This window comes from Heptranchias perlo, chromosome 27 (assembly GCF_035084215.1).
Source record: "Heptranchias perlo isolate sHepPer1 chromosome 27, sHepPer1.hap1, whole genome shotgun sequence".
Lineage (NCBI taxonomy): Eukaryota > Metazoa > Chordata > Chondrichthyes > Hexanchiformes > Hexanchidae > Heptranchias > Heptranchias perlo.
In genome coordinates this window covers 39,344,312-39,363,129 of record NC_090351.1, presented here as the reverse complement: position 1 = coordinate 39,363,129, position 18,818 = coordinate 39,344,312, and the positions used below count along the sequence as shown (strand labels likewise).

At 48.6% G+C, this 18,818-nt stretch overlaps 1 long non-coding RNA gene across 7 annotated transcripts in view; it reads left to right on the top strand.

Moving 5' to 3' along the window:
* Positions 1-13,912, top strand: part of LOC137344612 (uncharacterized) — an 82,141-nt gene extending 68,229 nt beyond the window's left edge. For all 7 annotated transcript variants that reach the window (XR_010968414.1, XR_010968415.1, XR_010968411.1 and 4 more), the window contains 2 exons: positions 4,759-4,885; positions 5,926-13,912. This is a non-coding gene — a long non-coding RNA (uncharacterized lncRNA). The remainder of the gene's footprint in view (positions 1-4,758; positions 4,886-5,925) is intronic.
* The last annotated feature ends 4,906 nt before the right edge of the window (positions 13,913-18,818 follow it).

Genomic DNA, 18,818 nt, shown 5'->3' with positions numbered 1-18,818 from the left:
CGGGGTCAGAGAGGGAAGAGAGAGGGTGGGGTCGGAGAGTGAAGAGAGAGGGCGGGGTCGGAGAGGGAAGAGAGAGGGTGGGGTCAGAGAGTGAAGAGAGAGGGTGGGGTCGGAGAGTGAAGAGAGAGGGCGGGATTGGAGAGTGAGGAGAGAGGGTGGGGTCGGAGAGTGAAGAGAGAGGGTGGGGTCGGAGAGTGAAGAGAGAGGGCGGGATCGGAGAGTGAAGAGAGAGGGTGGGGTCAGAGAGTGAAGAGAGAGGGCGGGGTCGGAGAGTGAAGAGAGAGGGCGGGATTGCAGAGTGAAGAGAGAGGGTGGGGTCAGAGAGTGAAGAGAGAGGGTGGGGTCAGAGAGTGAAGAGAGAGGGCGGGGTCGGAGAGGGAAGAGAGAGGGTGGGGTCAGAGAGTGAAGAGAGAGGGTGGGGTCGGAGAGTGAAGAGAGAGGGCGGGATTGGAGAGTGAAGAGAGAGGGTGGGGTTGGAGAGTGAAAAGAGAGGGCGGGGTCGGAGAGTGAAGAGAGAGGGTGGGGTCGGAGAGTGAAGAGAGAGGGCGGGGTCGGAGAGGGAAGAGAGAGGGTGGGGTCAGAGAGTGAAGAGAGAGGGTGGGGTCGGAGAGTGAAGAGAGAGGGCGGGATTGGAGAGTGAGGAGAGAGGGTGGGGTCGGAGAGTGAAGAGAGAGGGTGGGGTCGGAGAGTGAAGAGAGAGGGCGGGATCGGAGAGTGAAGAGAGAGGGTGGGGTCAGAGAGTGAAGAGAGAGGGCGGGGTCGGAGAGTGAAGAGAGAGGGCGGGATTGGAGAGTGAAGAGAGAGGGCGGGGTCGGAGAGTGAAGACAGAGGGCGGGGTCGGAGAGTGAAGAGAGAGGGCGGGGTCGGAGAGTGACGAGAGAGGGCGGGGTCGGAGAGTGAAGAGAGAGGGCGGGATTGGAGAGTGAAGAGAGAGGGTGGGGTCAGAGAGTGAAGAGAGAGGGCGGGGTCGGAGAGTGAAGAGAGAGGGCGGGGTCGGAGAGTGAAGAGAGAGGGCAGGGTCGGAGAGTGAAGAGAGAGGGTGGGGTCGGAGAGTGAAGAGAGAGGGTGGGGTCGGAGAGTGAAGAGAGAGGGCGGGGTCGGAGAGTGAAGAGAGAGGGCGGGGTCGTAGAGTGAAGAGAGAGGGCGGGGACGGAGAGTGAAGAGAGAGGGCAGGGTCGGAGAGTGAAGAGAGAGGGTGGGGTCGGAGAGTGAAGAGAGAGGGTGGGGTCGGAGAGTGAAGAGAGAGGGCGGGATTGGAGAGTGAAGAGAGAGGGTGGGGTCCGAGAGTGAAGAGAGAGGGTGGGGTCAGATAGTGAAGAGAGAGGGTGGGGTCGGAGAGTGAAGAGAGAGGGTGGGATTGGAGAGTGAAGAGAGAGGGTGGGGTTGGAGAGTGAAAAGAGAGGGCGGGGTCGGAGAGTGAAGAGAGAGGGTGGGGTCGGAGAGTGAAGAGAGAGGGCGGGGTCGGAGAGGGAAGAGAGAGGGTGGGGTCAGAGAGTGAAGAGAGAGGGTGGGGTCGGAGAGTGAAGAGAGAGGGCGGGATTGGAGAGTGAAGAGAGAGGGAGGAAGAGAGAGGCCGGGACTGGAGCAGGAAGAGGGAGGATGGGGTTGGAGGGGGAAGAGGGAGGTGGGATCGGAGAGTGAAGAAGGAGGGCGGGATCAGAGGGGGAAGAGGGAGGGCGGGATTGGAGAGTGAAGAGAGAGGGTGCGATTTGAGAGTGAAGAGAGAGGGCGGAGTCAGAGAGTGAAGAGAGAGGGTGGGGTCGGAGAGTGAAGAGAGAGGGTGGGGTTGGAGAGTGAAAAGAGAGGGCGGGGTCGGAGAGTGAAGAGAGAGGGTGGGGTCGGAGAGTGAAGAGAGAGGGCGGGGTCGGAGAGTGAAGAGAGAGGGCGGGGTCAGAGAGGGAAGAGAGAGGGTGGGGTCGGAGAGTGAAGAGAGAGGGCGGGGTCGGAGAGGGAAGAGAGAGGGTGGGGTCAGAGAGTGAAGAGAGAGGGCGGGGTCAGAGAGGGAAGAGAGAGGGTGGGGTCGGAGAGTGAAGAGAGAGGGCGGGGTCGGAGAGGGAAGAGAGAGGGTGGGGTCGGAGAGTGAAGAGAGAGGGCGGGATTGCAGAGTGAAGAGAGAGGGTGGGGTCAGAGAGTGAAGAGAGAGGGTGGGGTCAGAGAGTGAAGAGAGAGGGTGGGGTCGGAGAGTGAAGAGAGAGGGTGGGATTGGAGAGTGAAGAGAGAGGGTGGGGTTGGAGAGTGAAAAGAGAGGGCGGGGTCGGAGAGTGAAGAGAGAGGGTGGGGTCGGAGAGTGAAGAGAGAGGGTGGGGTCGGAGAGTGAAGAGAGAGGGCGGGGTCGGAGAGGGAAGAGAGAGGGTGGGGTCAGAGAGTGAAGAGAGAGGGTGGGGTCAGAGAGTGAAGAGAGAGGGTGGGGTCGGAGAGTGAAGAGAGAGGGCGGGATTGGAGAGTGAAGAGAGAGGGTGGGGTCGGAGAGTGAAGAGAGAGGGTGGGGTCGGAGAGTGAAGAGAGAGGGTGGGGTCGGAGAGTGAAGAGAGAGGGCGGGATCGGAGAGTGAAGAGAGAGGGTGGGGTCAGAGAGTGAAGAGAGAGGGCGGGGTCGGAGAGTGAAGAGAGAGGGTGGGGTCAGAGAGTGAAGAGAGAGGGCGGGGTCGGAGAGTGAAGAGAGAGGGCGGGATTGGAGAGTGAAGAGAGAGGGTGGGGTCGGAGAGTGAAGAGAGAGGGCGGGGTCGTAGAGTGAAGAGAGAGGGCGGGGTCGGAGAGGGAAGAGAGAGGGTGGGGTCAGAGAGTGAAGAGAGAGGGTGGGGTCGGAGAGTGAAGAGAGAGGGTGGGGTTGGAGAGTGAAGAGAGAGGGCGGGGTCGGAGAGGGAAGAGAGAGGGTGGGGTCAGAGAGTGAAGAGAGAGGGTGGGGTCGGAGAGTGAAGAGAGAGGGCGGGATTGGAGAGTGAAGAGAGAGGGAGGAAGAGAGAGGCCGGGACTGGAGCAGGAAGAGGGAGGATGGGGTTGGAGGGGGAAGAGGGAGGTGGGATCGGAGAGTGAAGAAGGAGGGCGGGATCAGAGGGGGAAGAGGGAGGGCGGGATTGGAGAGTGAAGAGAGAGGGTGCGATTTGAGAGTGAAGAGAGAGAGCGGAGTCAGAGAGTGAAGAGAGAGGGTAGGATTGGAGAGTGAAGAGACAAAGATCATTACATCTATTAAGGGCCAGTGGGATTAGTTTACAGCCATTCAGCCCATTGTATTTGTGCCAGCTCTTTGCTGGAGCAAATCAAAACTAATCTCACTGCCCCTTAATAGATGAAATGATCTTTGCCTCAACTATTCCCTGTGGCAAAGCATTCCATGTTCCAAAAACCCTCTGTGTAAAGATATTTTTCCTATCCTCTCTCCGCACTCTCTTACTGGCAATTTTAAATTGAGGACCTCTCGTCATTGACTCCCTAACCACAGGAAGATAGTCCTTCCCTGTTAAATCTATCAGAACCCTTCAGCCTCTGTTAAATGTCCTCTTAGTCCCCTCTGCTCCAATGGAAACAGTCCCAGTGTCTCAAGTCTCTCCTAATAACTATAGTTTCCCAAACCAGGCGTCATCCCAGTGAATCTACGCTATTATAGGCTTTAACGTGCTTTCTGTAATTGAGGCGCCCAAAACTCTACTCTAGCTGCAACCTAAATATTGTGCACAAATTTATCATTGCTCTTGTACTCTTGCACTATTTGTAAAACCTAAAACGCTGTTGGTCTTTTTTTTTAATGATTTCTTCTGCCTGCACTCGCACTTTGTGGAATTCCTGAGTTGGGAGAGGGTGTAAGTCATATTTAGGTCCAGTGAGACCGGAATGCAGGCTGGACTCTCCATTCCCTTTATCCATCCAGTCATATCTTCGAGAAACAACATTCAGCTTGTCACCCATTTCCTTGGAGCTGGGAGGAGTACTCCTGCCCCTCCTGGCACCTGGATATGTTTGAAAAAGCCTTGCACCCGTTTGTTCAATGGCCTCCAGCGGTCCCTTTAAGACTTGGTTATGACTGGGCGGAGCTTGCCCAACAAAAGCCCCGCCCATCTGTACCCGAATCTTTGCATCGGGGTCCTACAACTGACATTAGGACCCCGATTTGTAAAGTGAAGGCTGAGGTGTGACCTGATAGAGGCCTTAAAGATTATGAAAGACTTTGATAGGGTAGACGTAGAGAAGATGTTTCCACTTGTGGGGGGAGACCAGAACTAGGGGCCATAAGCATAAGATAGTCACTAATAAATCCAATAGGGAATTCAGGAGAAACTTCTTTACCTAAAGATTGGTAAGAATGTGGAACTTGCTACCACAGGGAGTGGTTGAGGCGAATAGTACAGATGCATTTAAGAATATAAGAACATAAGAACATAAGAAATAGGAGCAGGAGTAGGCCAATCGGCCCCTCGAGCCTGCTTCGCCATTCAATAAGATCATGGTTGATCTGGTCCTAACCTCAAATCTAAAGAACACAAGAAGTAGGAGCAGGACCCGGCCACTCAGCCCCTGGGCCCGCTCCGCCACCCACAGGGCCTTGACCGATCCGAACTCAGCTTCATGTCCAATTTCCTGCCCGCTCCCCGTAACCCCTAATTCCCTAAGGGAGAAAGGGATAGAAGACAATGTTGATAGGGTGAGAAGAAGAGGGGTGGGAGGACGTGCGTATGGAGCATAAACACCAGCATAGGCCCATTGGGCCAAATGGCCTGTTTCTGTGCTGTAAACTCCTTGTAACTCTATGTAACACCTGTTTCAGGTGGACCTGTACACCTAAAATGCTCTTGCTTCCAATATGGCGACCGGCTGCCTTGCAGGGCAGATCAGGCGTGGAAGGTCACAACCCAAAATTTGCGGGCCCGCCGAACCTCGATAAATAGGTGAAGGTAAATTGAATTGCTCCTCCTATATTTCCTGTTCATCAGCCAACTTTCTATCCATACTGCTATATTTCCTCTTATACGACATTCCCAAATTTTACAACAAGCCTTTTACGAGGCATCTTATCGAACGTCTTCTGAAAATCCATACACACTACATCTACTGCATTCCCTTTATCCAATCACAGAATCTAGGCTGACGATCCAGCGCGGTACTGAGGGAGTGCTGCACTGTCGGAGGTACTGTCTTTCGGATGAGACTTTAAACCGAGGCCCCATCTGCCCTCTCAGATCGAAGTAAAAGATCTCCCCCGGTGTCCTGGCCAATATTTATTCCCCCAACCAACATCACTATCAACAGGTTATCTGGTCATCGTCACATTGCTGTTTGTGGGATCTTGCTGTGCGCAAATTGGCCGCCGCATTTCCTACTTTACAACAGTGACAACGCTTCAAAAAGTACTTCATTGGGTGTAAAGCGCTTTGGGACAACCTGAGGTCATGAAAGGTGCTGTAGAAATGCAAGTTCTTTCTTTCTTTCTGTCAGTTCAGAAAACAGTATTCAGCTTGTTACCCATTTAATCTCCTGCCACAGACCATGTACACTCTACCCTACCCACCCACTTATTCTCCCGAGGGAATGTTTTGGATAAATACTCTCTGAAGTCCAAAGTTAATAAAGCAAAACTCCAAAACATTGATCTACCCTCACACCTCCAGTATTCAACTCTGACCATCCGTCCTCCATAGGGAACCCCCTCCCTCACCTCAGCCCTGCAGCACGGAAATATTTGATGGGCCAGTGCCACATCCCTTTAACCCCATTTACACGGGGCAGTCTGCACTTCCGTTGGATCTTAAAGGGGACTGGTGGGTTTTTTTTGGGGTGAGGGGGGCGAGAAAGCTGGTGCAGTTTTTTGGGGGGCAGGTTTGAGGCCATATCCTTTAAGAACCAATTCTACCCCAAATCTGCCCCAAAATGGCTGGTAATTCAGAGGAGAACTCCCCCCTGGCGAGTCTTAAATAAAAAATGTTCCATTCCACAGGTTGAACATCCCTCAACTTGATGGACAGAAGGAAAAAAAAAAACACTTAAAAGGACTTTAAATAAAATGACTATTCGTATGGTTTGGATCCAAGCCAGACGTTCTGGGGTTATGACCCACACTCGTCTGCCATCCTTTCCCCGTTCGCCTCAGAGCCCCACAGGAACGACACTTCCATCGGCTGAACTTTCCAGAGAAACGTTTAGCCCGTTGATCCCACTGGCTGGATATTACAGCAATAAATTCCATCTCTGCCGACAGGCCCTGCAAGAGCTGAGACGACTGATCATTATTCAGAAGAAGAGCTGGTGCAGAAATCAGCAAGTGGGACTGTAATAATCCCTTCACCAGCCTGCCTTTACACTAATACGCAGTGATTAATGGAGGCATCCAGCCATCGACTTGTGAACGAGGAGTAACGCAACTTGTCCACTTCACTGAATATTCATCACAGTGAGAGCAGGAGGCTAGTCCTCCACCCAATTACAGGACCAGTTCTCAACTGCTTTATGTTTTATTCTTTCTCCCCCTCCACCGGAGATGACAAATGGTCAGTTCCTGAATCCCACTGTCGAAGCTTTAATAAACCCATTGGAAATAAATAGCGTTTGGATTAATCCTCCATCTGATGAAAGCACTTCAGCTGAGTTTGACCTTTCAGGAATTTGGGGCTGGGAATCCGCTGATGAAACGTACGAACATTTCACTGATTGCTTTCTGACCCCAGCCCATTTTCAGAACTGCAGAATAGCCTCCGCTCATTCATGGATTTATCCAAAAGGCTTTTTGCATTTCGGAAACGATTGGTATTATTGGCACTTTCAACTTCCCAACGTCTAGCCTTTGGCCCTCCATTCATCACGACATTTCTGCAGCTACCGATCTGTTCAATCACACCCTCACCTCCACCTTTGATGCCCTTGTCCCCATTAAAACCATTACTCTCTCTGACCCTGGTCGTTCTCCCTGGTATGGTCCTCATCTCCGCTCCCTTAAGTCCAAGGGACGCAGACTTGAACATTTATGGTAGACAACTGGTTTAGCCATTCAGCGCCAGATCTAGCTGGACCACATCAAGCACTATCGGCTCCTGCTCTCCTCTGCCAAAACTGCTCACTATTCCAGGATCATCCTGATATGCAAAAATAACCTCCGGCTTCTCTTCTCCAATACAAACTTTCTTCTTAAACCCCCCTCCCCTGCCCCCTCCACCCTCACCTCCAACGAAAAGTGCGAGGAGCTCATGGACTTCTTTCTCACTAAGTTTGAGACCATCCGTTCAGCTACCTCTGTCGCTTCCCTCACTTCCCTTCCCCTAGCCCACCGAGGCAAACTTCCCCTACGGTTCCCCCTGGCCTAGCCCTCAACTCGCATCTTTCTCTAGTTTCTCTCCTATTTCCCCTCATGCCCTCTCTGAGTTCATCTTGACCATGAGACCCACCTCCTGCTCCCTCGACCTTATTCCCACCAAACTGCTGACCACCCAACTTCCCTTCCTGGCCCCCATGTTAGCTGATATTGTTAACGGTTCCCTCTCCTTGGTAACTGTCCAGTCCCCTTCAAATCTGCCGTCATCACACCCCTCCTCAAAAAACCCACCCTTGATCCATCTGTCCTGGCAAACTATCGCCCCATCTCCAAACTCCCTTTCCTCTCCAAATTCCTCGAACGTGCCCATATCCGTGCCCATCTTTCCGCAGCTCCATGTTTGAATCCCTCATCGGGTTTCCGCCCTGCCACAGTACTGAAACAGCCCTTATCAAAGTCACAAATGGAATCCCATGTGACTGAGAGTGGTAAACTATCCCTCCTCATCCTTCTCCACCATCCTCCTCCAGTGCCTCTCCTCCATCGTCCAGCTGGGTGAGACTGCGCTCACCTGGTTCCATTCTTATCTATCCAGTCGTAGCCGGAGAATCACCTGCAATGGCTTCTCTTCCCGCTCCTGCACCGTTACCTCTGGAGCCCTCCAAGGATCTATCCTTGGACCCCCTCCTATTTCTCATTTACATGCTGCCCCTCGGCGACATCATTCGAAAACACAACGTCAGATTGCACGTGTACCCTGACGACACCGAACTCTACCTCACAACCGCCTCCCTCCCCGTCTCTCATTTGTCACACTGCTTATGCAACAGGATGAGCAAAAATTTCCTCCAACAAAATATCGGGAAGACTGAAGCCATTCTCTTTGGTCCCTGCCGCAAACTCCATTCCCTAGTCCCCAATTTCATCCCTCTCCCTGGCCACTGTCTGAGGCTGAACCAGACCAGTCGCAACCTTGGCGTCCTATTTGACCCTGAGATGAGCTTCTGGCCACATATCCACTCCATCACTAAGACCGCCTACTTCCACATCTGTAACATCGGCCGTCTCTGCCCCTGCCTCAGCTCATCTGCTGCTGAAACCCTCATCCGTGCCTTTGTTACCTCTGGACTGGACTATTCCAATGCTCTCGTGGCCAGCCCCCCATCTTCCACTCTCCATAAACTTGAGGTCATCCAAAACTCTGCTGCCCGTATCCTAACTCGCATCAATTCCCGTTCTCCCATCACCCCTGTGCTCGCTGACCTACGTTGGCTCCCGGTCCGGTTTTAAAATTCTTGTTTTCAAATCCCTCCATGGCCTCGCCCCTATAATGTATTGGCAATAACAAGAACATGGGCAGGAATGGGAAGTTAACATTCCTGGCTACAACGTATTCAGGAGGGATAGGGAAGAAAAGAAAACCAGGGGGAGGGGGGAGGCAGTATTGATGAAAGATACTGTTACAGCCCTTGAAAAGGTTGATGTGCTTGAAGAGTCAAAGACAATCTATTTGGTTGGGGTTAAGGAGCAGAAGATGAGATCTTACGCTACTGGGTGTATATTATAGGCCACCAAATAGTGGGAAGGAGATGGATGAGCAAATCTGCAGGCAAATTTCAGAAAGATGTAAAAACAATAGAGTGGTTATAATGAGGGACTTCAATTATCCTAATATAGACTGGAAAAATAAAATGTAAAGAGCAGGGAAGGGAAGAAGTTCCTGAAATGTGTACAGGACAACTTTATTGATCAGTGTGTTTCCAGCCCAATGAGGAACGAAGCAGTGCTGGATCTAATTCTGGGGAATGAGGTGGGGCAAGTGGGAGAGCATCTGGGAAACAGTGATCACAATATCATTAGGTCTAGAGTAGTTATGGAAAGGGAGAAGAAGTAATCAAAGGTTGAGATACTCAACTGGAGGAGGGCCAAGAGACAGAAAGCAAAGTGTAGTGGTGAATGGTTATTTCTTAGACTGGAGGGCAGTATACAGTGGTGACCCCCAGGGGTCAGTATTAGGACCACTGCTCTTTTTGATATATATCAATGACCTGGACTTGGGTATACAGGGCATAATTTCAAACTTTGCAGATGACACAAAACTTGAAAATGTAGCTAATAGTGAGGAGGATAATAACAGACTTCAGGAGGGCATAGACAGACTGGTGAAATGGGCAGACACATGGCAGATAAAATTTAACGCAGGGAAGTGTGAAGTGATACATTTTTGGGGAAAGAATGAGGAGAGGAAATATAAACTAAATGGCACAATTTTAAAAGGGATGCAGGAACAGAGAGACCTGGGGGTTCACATACACAAATCTTTGAATCATAGACTCATAGAAAGTTACGGCAGAGAAGGAGGCCATTCAGCCCATCGTGTCCTTGCCGGCCGAAAAAGAGCTATCCAGCTTAATCCGACTTTCCAGCACTTGGTCCGTAGCCCTGTAGGTTACGGCACGTCAGGTGCACATCCAAGTACTTTTGAAATGCGGAGAGGGTTTCTGCCTCTACCACCCTTTCAGTGAGTTCCAGACCCCCACCACCCTCTGGGTGAAAACATTTCTCCTCAGCTCCCCTCTAATCCTTTTACCAATTAATTTAAATCTATGCCCCCTGGTCACTGACCCCTCTGCTAAGGGAAATAGGTCCTCCCTATCCACTCTATCTAGTCCTGTCATAATCTAATACACCTCAATTAAATCTCCCCTCAGCCTGCTTTGTTCCAAAGAAAACAACCCCAGCCCAACCAATCTTTTCTCATAGTTAAAATTCTCCAACCCTGGCAACATCCTCGTAAATCTCCTCTGTACCCTCTCTAGTGCAATCACATCTTTCCTGTAATGTGGTGACCAGAACTGTACACAGTACTCAAGCTGTGGCCTAACCAGTGTTTTATTCAGTTCTAGCATAACCTCCCTGCTCTTATATTCTGTGCCTCAGCTAATAAAGGAAAGTATCTCGTATGCTTTTTTAACCAACTTATCTACCTGTTCTGCTACCTTCAGGGATCTGTGGACATGCACTCCAAGGTCCCTCACTTCCTCTACACCTCTCTGTATCCTCCCATTTATTGTGTACTCCTTTGCATTGTTTGCTCTCCCTAAATGCATTACCTCACACTTCTCCAGATTGAATTCCATTTGCCATTTTTCTGCCCACCTGACCAGTCCATTGATATCTTCCTGCAGTCTACAGCTTTCCTCCTCACTATCAACCACACGGCCAATTTTTGTATCATCTGCAAACTTCTTGATCAAGTCCCCCATATTCAAGTCCAAATCATTAATATATTCCACAAAAAGCAAGGGACCTAGTACTGAGCCTTGCAGAACCCCACTGGAAACAGCCTTCCAGTTGCAAAAACACCCGTCGACCATTACTCTTTGCTTCCAGCCACTGAGCCAATTTTGGATCCAACTTGCCACTTTCCCTTGGATCCCATGGGCTTTTATTTTTTTGACCAATCTGCCATGTGCGTCCTTGTCAAAAGCCTTGCTAAAATCCATGTAGACTACATCAAACGTGCTAACCTCATCAACACTCCTTGCTACCTCCTCAAAAAATTCAACCAAGTTAGTCCGACACGACCTTCCCTTAACAAATCCATGCTCACTGTCCTTGATTAAACCGTGCCTTTCTAATGATGATTTATGCTGTCCCTCAGAATTGATTCCAATAATTTGCCCACCACTGAGGTTAGAGTCATTGGCCCATAACTACTCGGTCTATCTTTTTCTCCCTTTTTAAACAATGATACAACGTTAGCAGTCCTCCAATCCTCCGGCACCACGCCTGTATCCAGTGAGGATCGGAAAATGATGGTCAGAGCCTTCGCTATTTCCTCCCTTGCTTCTCTTAACAGCCTGGGATACATTTCATCCGGGCCTGGTGATTTATCTACTTTCAAAGATGCTAAATCCTTTAATACTCCCTCTCTCACTATGTTTATCCCGTCCAATATTTCACATTCCTCTTCCTTAAGTACAATCTCTGCATCGTCCCTCTCTTTTGTGAAGACAGACACAAAGTATTCATTAAGAACCGTACCCACATCTTCCACCTCCACACACAGGTTACATTTTTGGTCTCTATTAGGCCCTACTCTTTCCTTAGTTATCCTCTTGCTCTTTATGTATTTATAAAATATTTTTGGGTTTTCCTTAATTTTACTTGCCAATATGTTTTCATGCCCTCTCGTTGTTTTCCTAATTTCCTTTTAATTTTGCCCCTGCACTTTCTACTCGCCTCTCGGCTTTCTTTAGTATTGAGCTCTCAGTGTTTGACATAAGTTTCCCTTTATTGCCTTATCTCACCCTGTATGCACCTTGCCTAGATTTGGCAGTCCCATTCTTTTTCTTTGTGGGAACATGTTTACTCTGAACCCCTTGAATCTCCCCCTTGAATGCCTCCCACTGCTCTGACACTGATTTACCTTCAAGTAGCTGTTTCCAGTCCACTTTTGCTAAATCACCTCTCAGCTTAGTAAAATTAGCCTTTCCCCAATTTAGGACTTTTATTCTTTGTCCTTTTCTGTAACTATGCTAATCATAGAAACATAGAAACATAGAAAATAGGAGCAAGAGTAGGCCATTCAGCCCATCGGGCCTGCTCTGTCATTCAAAATGATCATAGCTGATCGTCTAACTCAGTACCCTGTTCCCGCTTTTTCCCCATATCCCTTGATCCCTTTAGCATTAAGAAATATATCTATCTCCTTCTTGAATACATCCAATGACTTGGCCTCCACTGCCTTCTATGGTAGAGAATTCCACAGGTTCACCACCCTCTGAGTGAAGAAATTTCTCCTCATCTCGGTTCTAAATGGCATACCCCGTATCCTGAGACTGTGACCCCTGGTTCTGGACTCCCCAGCCATCGGGAACATCCTCGCTGCATCTAGTCTGTCTAGTTCTGTTAGAATTTTATATGTTTTGATGAGATCACCTCTCATTCTTCTAAACTCTAGTGAATATAGGCCTAGTCGACCCAATCTCTCCTCATACGTTAGTCCTGCCATCCCAGGAATCAGTCTGGTAAACCTTCGTTGCACTCCCTCCATGGCAAGGACATCCTTCCTCAGATAAGGAGACCAAATCTGTACACAATACTCCAGATGTGGTCTCACCAAGGCCCTGTATAACTGCAGTAAGACATCCCTGCTCCTGTACTCAAATCCTCTTGCAATGAAGGCCAACATACCATTTGCCTTCCTAACTGCTTGCTGCACCTGAATGCTCGCTTTCAGCAACTGGTGTACAAGGACAACCAGGTCTCGTTGCACATCCCCTTTTCCCAATCTATCATCATTCAGATAATCTGCTCTTCTGTTTTTACAACCAAAGTGGATAACCTCACATTTATCCACGTTATACTGCATCTGCCATGTTCTTGCCCACTCACCCAACTTGTCTAAATCACATTGGAGCCTCTTTGCATCCTCCTCACAGCTCACATTCCACCCCAGCTTTGTGTCGTCTGCAAACATGGAAATGTTACATTCAGTTCCCTCATCCAAATCATTGATATATATTGTGAATAGCTGGGGCCCAAGCACTGATCCCTGCGGTACCCCACTAGTCACTGCCTGCCACCCGGAAAAAGACCTGTTTATTCCTACTCTCTGTTTCCTGTCTGTCAACCAATTCTCAATCCATGCCAGTATATTCCCCCCCAATTCCATGTGCTTTAATTTTGCACACTAACCTCTTGTGTGGGACCTTATCAAAAGCCTTCTGAAAATCCAAGTACACCACATCCACTGGTTCTCCCCTATCTATTCTACTAGTTACATGCTAAAAAAAACTCCAGTAGATTTGTTAAGCATGATTTCCCTTTCATAAACCCATGCTGACTTTGTCTAACTGAATCTAACTGAATTATGATCACTACCACCAAAATGCTCTCCCACTCCCAATGAAGGTGGCAAGACAAGTTGTTAAACGGTTAAAAAAGCTTATGGGATCCTTAATAGAGGCAAAGAGTACAAAAGTAAGGAAGTTATGCTAAAGCTTTATAAATCACTAGTTAGGCCTCAGCTGGAGTATTGTGTCCAATTCTGGGCACCACACTTTAGGAAGGATGTCAAGGCCTTAGAGAGGGTGCAAAGGAGATTTACTAGAATGATACCAGGGATGAGGGACTCAGTTATGTGGAGAGACTGGAGAAGCTGGGATTGTTCTCCTTAAAGCAGAGAAGGTTAAGGGGAGATTTAATAGAGGTGTTCAAAATTATGAATGGTTTTGATAGAGTAAATAAGGAGAAACTGTTTCCAGTGGCAGAAGGGTCGGTAACCAGAGGACACAGATTTAAGATAATTGGCAAAAGAACCAGAGGGGAGATGAGGAGAAATCTTTTTACGAAGCAAGTTGTTATGATCTGGAATGCGCTGCCTGAAAGGGCGGTGGAAGCAGATTCAATAATAACTTTCAAAAGGGGAATTGGATAAATACTTGTAAAGGAAAAATTTGTAGGGCTATGGGGAAAGAGCAGGACTAATTGGGTAGCTCTTTCAAAGAGGCAGCACAGGCACGATGGGCCAAATGGCCTCCTTCTGTGCTATTATTCTAATTGGCTTGAGTATTGTCACGGTTGTGATTAAAGAGGAGGTTGGGACACGTTTTCTGACTGTTCATGTATATGTTTAACTGGAGATCTTAATAAATATTTTTATCCATTAAAATGTATTAGTTTCTTGTGAACATGTGGCTCCGAAGTCTCAATCTTTCTATTACATGGCAAGCAATTTGCACACAGCAAGATCTTAAAACAGCAGTGAGATAAATGAGCAGTTCACTGTTTTTTTTAGTGATGTTGGTTGAGGGATAAATATTGGCCAGGACACCGGGGAGAACTCCCCTGGCCTCCTTCGAAATAGTGCCATGGGATCTTTTACATCCACCTGAGGGGGCAGACGGGGCCTCGGTTTAACGTCTCATCTGAAAGACGGCACCTCCGACAGTGCAGCACTCCCTCAGCACTGGCACTGGAGCGTCAGCCTGGATTTTGTGCTCGAGTCTCTGGAGTGGGGTCAGAGCTCATGACCTTCTGACTCAGAGGTGAGAGAGCTGCCCACAGAGCTCCGGGTGACTCCGAGATACTGCTTCTAATGACACGATGTTGATTTGTCTAACCATGCAGATATTTTAATGACTCAAACAATTAGTTCTACTTCAAAGCCATCAATTAGATGCTGATCAATTGGAGCTTTGTTACGGGAGCCGCCTTCTTTACTCAAGAAGAAATGTACTTTTTGGTGCAAGGTTAGCACAGCCTTAAAATGCAACCGTATGATATTGTGTACGATAAATGGGCTCGTTTGAAATTCCAGTCTGCTATTTTAAAAGATGCATTAACTCATTTAAAATGGACAGATTAACACCACCCTTAAAACAGTAGCCAAAAGGAATTTCATACAAGTGGGTGTAGCGTTTAAACGCCAATATCACTCAACTCCAACACCCAGTTGCGAGTCTCTCTAACCACCAGCTGCCTAGAATGGAGGGAATCGATTCAGATTGATGCAGAACTGAAGTGCTCTCCTCTAATTGGCATTCACTCTCAACACAGTGTCCGTGAAAACCCTAAGTGTTCCTTTTCACCCTTGTTCGGTCTCATTATCAGCTCAGTGCCCAAGTTGGTGAGGGGTCCAACCCTTCTCATTAAAGAGACTGTGAACTTGACTCTACTTCAGGCAATTAGCAACATGGCTGGTGGCCTCCTGGCTCCCAGCAAGCTGGCTCATTCCAAATTTGTTTCTTTTTAATTAGTCTTTACACGTTCCAGAGCGCCGTCACACCAAGGCAGCATTTCATCCAGTCCTATTTATCGGCTTTGAGCTACGTCAGTTGTCTGAAAAGGATTGAATTGTCACGGGCACAATGGGACGAATATCCTCCCCCTGTGCAAAAGTTGGCTGATGCTTCACCTCAATTTTGAGTCTCAATATGAAAAGTTCTTGCAGAGAAACAGCAGCAAAGATTCCCACTGTCCTCCTGTACTGTCCATGGAACTCTTTTCCAGACAGTGTAATTGGACGGAACTCTGTCCAGCTGCAGAATGAACTGAAGAAGGGCTGTTGGAATATTGAAATATTGACCAGAGCCTGAGGCAACTTTTCCTTTGCCTATTGGTACCCCAGGACAACATGTCCACCTCTTTCTGTACTTTCAGCACCCACTGGCCCCCTTACTGCAGACGCAGCAAGCTGCCCCTGATTTTATGTCCCCAGTCGGAAACACACCAAAAAAAAAAAATTTCACTTTGGGCTCGTTCAGTCAACCAAGAAAGGTCGTGAATCCCATCGGATTGTACTGGATGAGATCCCAGATTGCGAGAGGAAAGCACATTGTAACCTCATGTGTCTCTCAGTCCTCTTCTGATAAAATGATTAAGGAAGACAAAATCTTTAATGAGATGGAGGTTTGCTATAGGATGTGCTTTCTGGTCTAGTCTCCCTCCTTAATGTCAACTGTAAAATATCAGCAAAAACAACGGGTCATGGAGATAAGCCAGTTATTAGAATATTAAATAACTCTTTTCTCTAGAAAAGAGAAGACTGACAGGCTGATCTTTAAAATTATGAAAGGGTTCAATAGGGTAGGCACTTGTGGGGGTGATTAAAACTAGAGGACATAAATATAAGATAGTCAGTAATAAATCCAATAGGGAATTCATGAGGGAGAAAGGAATAGAAGGTTATGCTGATAGAGTTAGACGATGAGGGGTAGGAGGAGGCTGGTCTCCCGTCCTCTACGCTCTGTACACATTGGTTGGGGATAATGTGCGAGGGTATTTTCAGCGCTGCCCAGTGCTCCTGCTCTACCAGCTGGGCCTCAGACTCGTGTAATCGGCCCCTTCACTTGCTCCAATTACAATGACAGAGAACCGGGTCTATGTCTCCAGCATTATTTACCTTAACCGCGGATCCGTTAATTGAGGCGTTCGTAGAGAGACCTCACAAGTTACTACGTGATGCTCTAACCACCATCTCACATGATATACAAGTGATATCTCCTCTTATATACGTCTTAATAATCCTCCAGCAATCAATCCCTAAAACCCTTCGACTCGGTTGATTAATTCCAGCTAATATGACCTTAACTAGTTGGAGTTGGAGATAAAGAAGCTGAATAATGTACCTTCAGGAAAAGAACATGCCATCTGTCCAGCCTTGTAATGAATTTCGATAATTAGAGTTTCTTTTTTCTAGCCTGGATTCTAAAATATTGTGTAAAATGGGTTATAGTAATTACTCAGATAGAAGGTGACTTCAAACCATGGCTCCAATTACAGTGACATTGTGCGCAAGTGATGCCGGTAACAACCTGACAACAACTCCAAGTCTAATTATGTGCTAAAGAGCTTTCTTATTACACCGCGATCGTGGATTGATAGAAGTGGCAAGCCAAGAGTGAGACTGTGCATGTTAAAGTCGCCCAAGGGCAGGGGAGCTTCAGAACTTCCTGATAACTTTTTATTGCCCGTTTTTGTTGACGGGTTTCATAAAGTGAGGTATAAGATGTGGAGATGCCAGTGATGGACTGGGGTGGACAAATGTAAGGAATCTTACAACACCAGGTTATAGTCCAACAAATTTATTTTAAAATCATAAAGCTTTCGGAGATTATCTCCTTCGTCAGATGAATGAATGAAAAGGTTCTCAAATCGCATATCTTATACTATGTTGGGACAGCATCACACCAATCAAAAGGTGTCGTTGTTATTCAAACAGGCCAGTCACGGAGAACAGCACGTCCCAGTACACTAGATATACATTGTGTCTATTACACAGGCAGGCAGAAAGAAACTCAAAATGGCAGAGAGAGAGAGAGAGAGAGAGAGAATTTTAAAAAACATATAAATTTTTTCCCCCTTTTTGCTGGTGGGGTTACGTGTAGCGTGACATGAACCCAAGATCCCGGTTGAGGCCGTCCTCATGGGTGCGGAACTTGGCTATCAACTTCTGCTCGACGATTTTGCGTTGTCGTGTGTCTCGAAGGCCGCCTTGGAGAACGCTTACCCGAAGATCGGTGGCTGAATGTTCTTGACTGCTAAAGTGTTCCCCGACTGGGAGGGAACACTCCTGTTTGGCGATTGTTGCGCGGTGTCCGTTCATCCGTTGTCGCAGCATCTGCATGGTCTCGCCAATGTACCATGCTCTGGGGCATCCTTTCCTGCAACGTATGAGGTAAACAACGTTGGCCGAGTCACAGGAGTATGAACCATGTACCTGGTGGGTGGTGTCCTCTCGTGTGATGGTGGTATCCGTGTCGATGATCTGGCATGTCTTGCAGAGGTTGCCGTGGCAGGGTTGTGTGGTGTCGTGGACGCTGTTCTCCTGAAAACTGGGTAACTTGCTGCGAACGATGGTCTGTTTGAGGTTGGGTGGCTGTTTAAAGGCGAGCAGTGGAGGCGTGGGGATGGCCTTAGCGAGGTGTTCGTCGTCATCGATGACATGTTGAAGGCTGCGGAGAACATGGTGTAGTTTCTCCGCTCCAGGGAAGTACTGGACGACGAAGGGTACTCTGTTGGTTGTGTCCCGTGTTTGTCTTCTGAGGAGGTCTATGCGATTCTTCGCTGTGGCCCGTCGGAACTGTCGATCGACAAGTCGAGCGTCATATCCCGTTCTTACGAGGGCGTCTTTCAGCGTCTGTAGGTGTCCATCGCGTTCCTCCTCGTCTGAGCAGACCCTGTGTATTCGTAGGGCCTGTCCATAGGGGATGGCCTCTTTGACGTGGTTGGGGTGGAAGCTGAAAAAGTGGAGCATCGTGAGGTTGTCCATGGGCTTGCGGTAGAGTGAGGTGCTACCCTCAGCTTGACATGTATGCCCAAGCTGTCAGGAAATGCGTCAATGCCAGATTCATCAGGCGCACTCAGAAGACAGTCCAGAATGTCACCCGAGCACAACGCAACGCCATCAACGCTCTCAAGACCAACCGCAACATCGTCATCAAACCAGCGGACAAAGGAGGAGCCATTGTCATACAGAACAGAACGGACTATTGCAAAGAAGCATACCGACAACTGGACAACCAGGAACACTACAGACGGTTACCCGCAGATCCGACCAAAGAACACACCCACCAGCTCAACAAACTGATCAAGACCTTCGATCCAGACATTCAAAGCATCCTACGCACTCTCATCCCACGTACTCCCCGCGTGGGAGACTTCTACTCCCTCCCAAAGATACACAAAGCCAACACACCCGGACGTCCTATCGTATCAGGCAACGGAACCCTGTGTGAGAACCTCTCTGGATACGTCGAGGGCATCCTGAAACCCATCGTACAGGGAACTCCCAGCTTCTGTCGCGACACTACAGACTTCCTACAAAAACTCAGCACCCACGGACCAGTTGAACCAGGAACACTTCTCACCACGATGGACGTCTCGGCACTCTACACCAGTATCCCCCACGATGACGGCATCGCTGCAACAGCCTCAGTACTCAACACCAACAACAGCCAATCTCCAGACGCCATCCTACAACTCATCCGCTTCATCCTGGATCACAATGTCTTCACCTTCGATAACCAGTTCTTTACCCAAACACACGGATCAGCCATGGGGACCAAATTCGCACC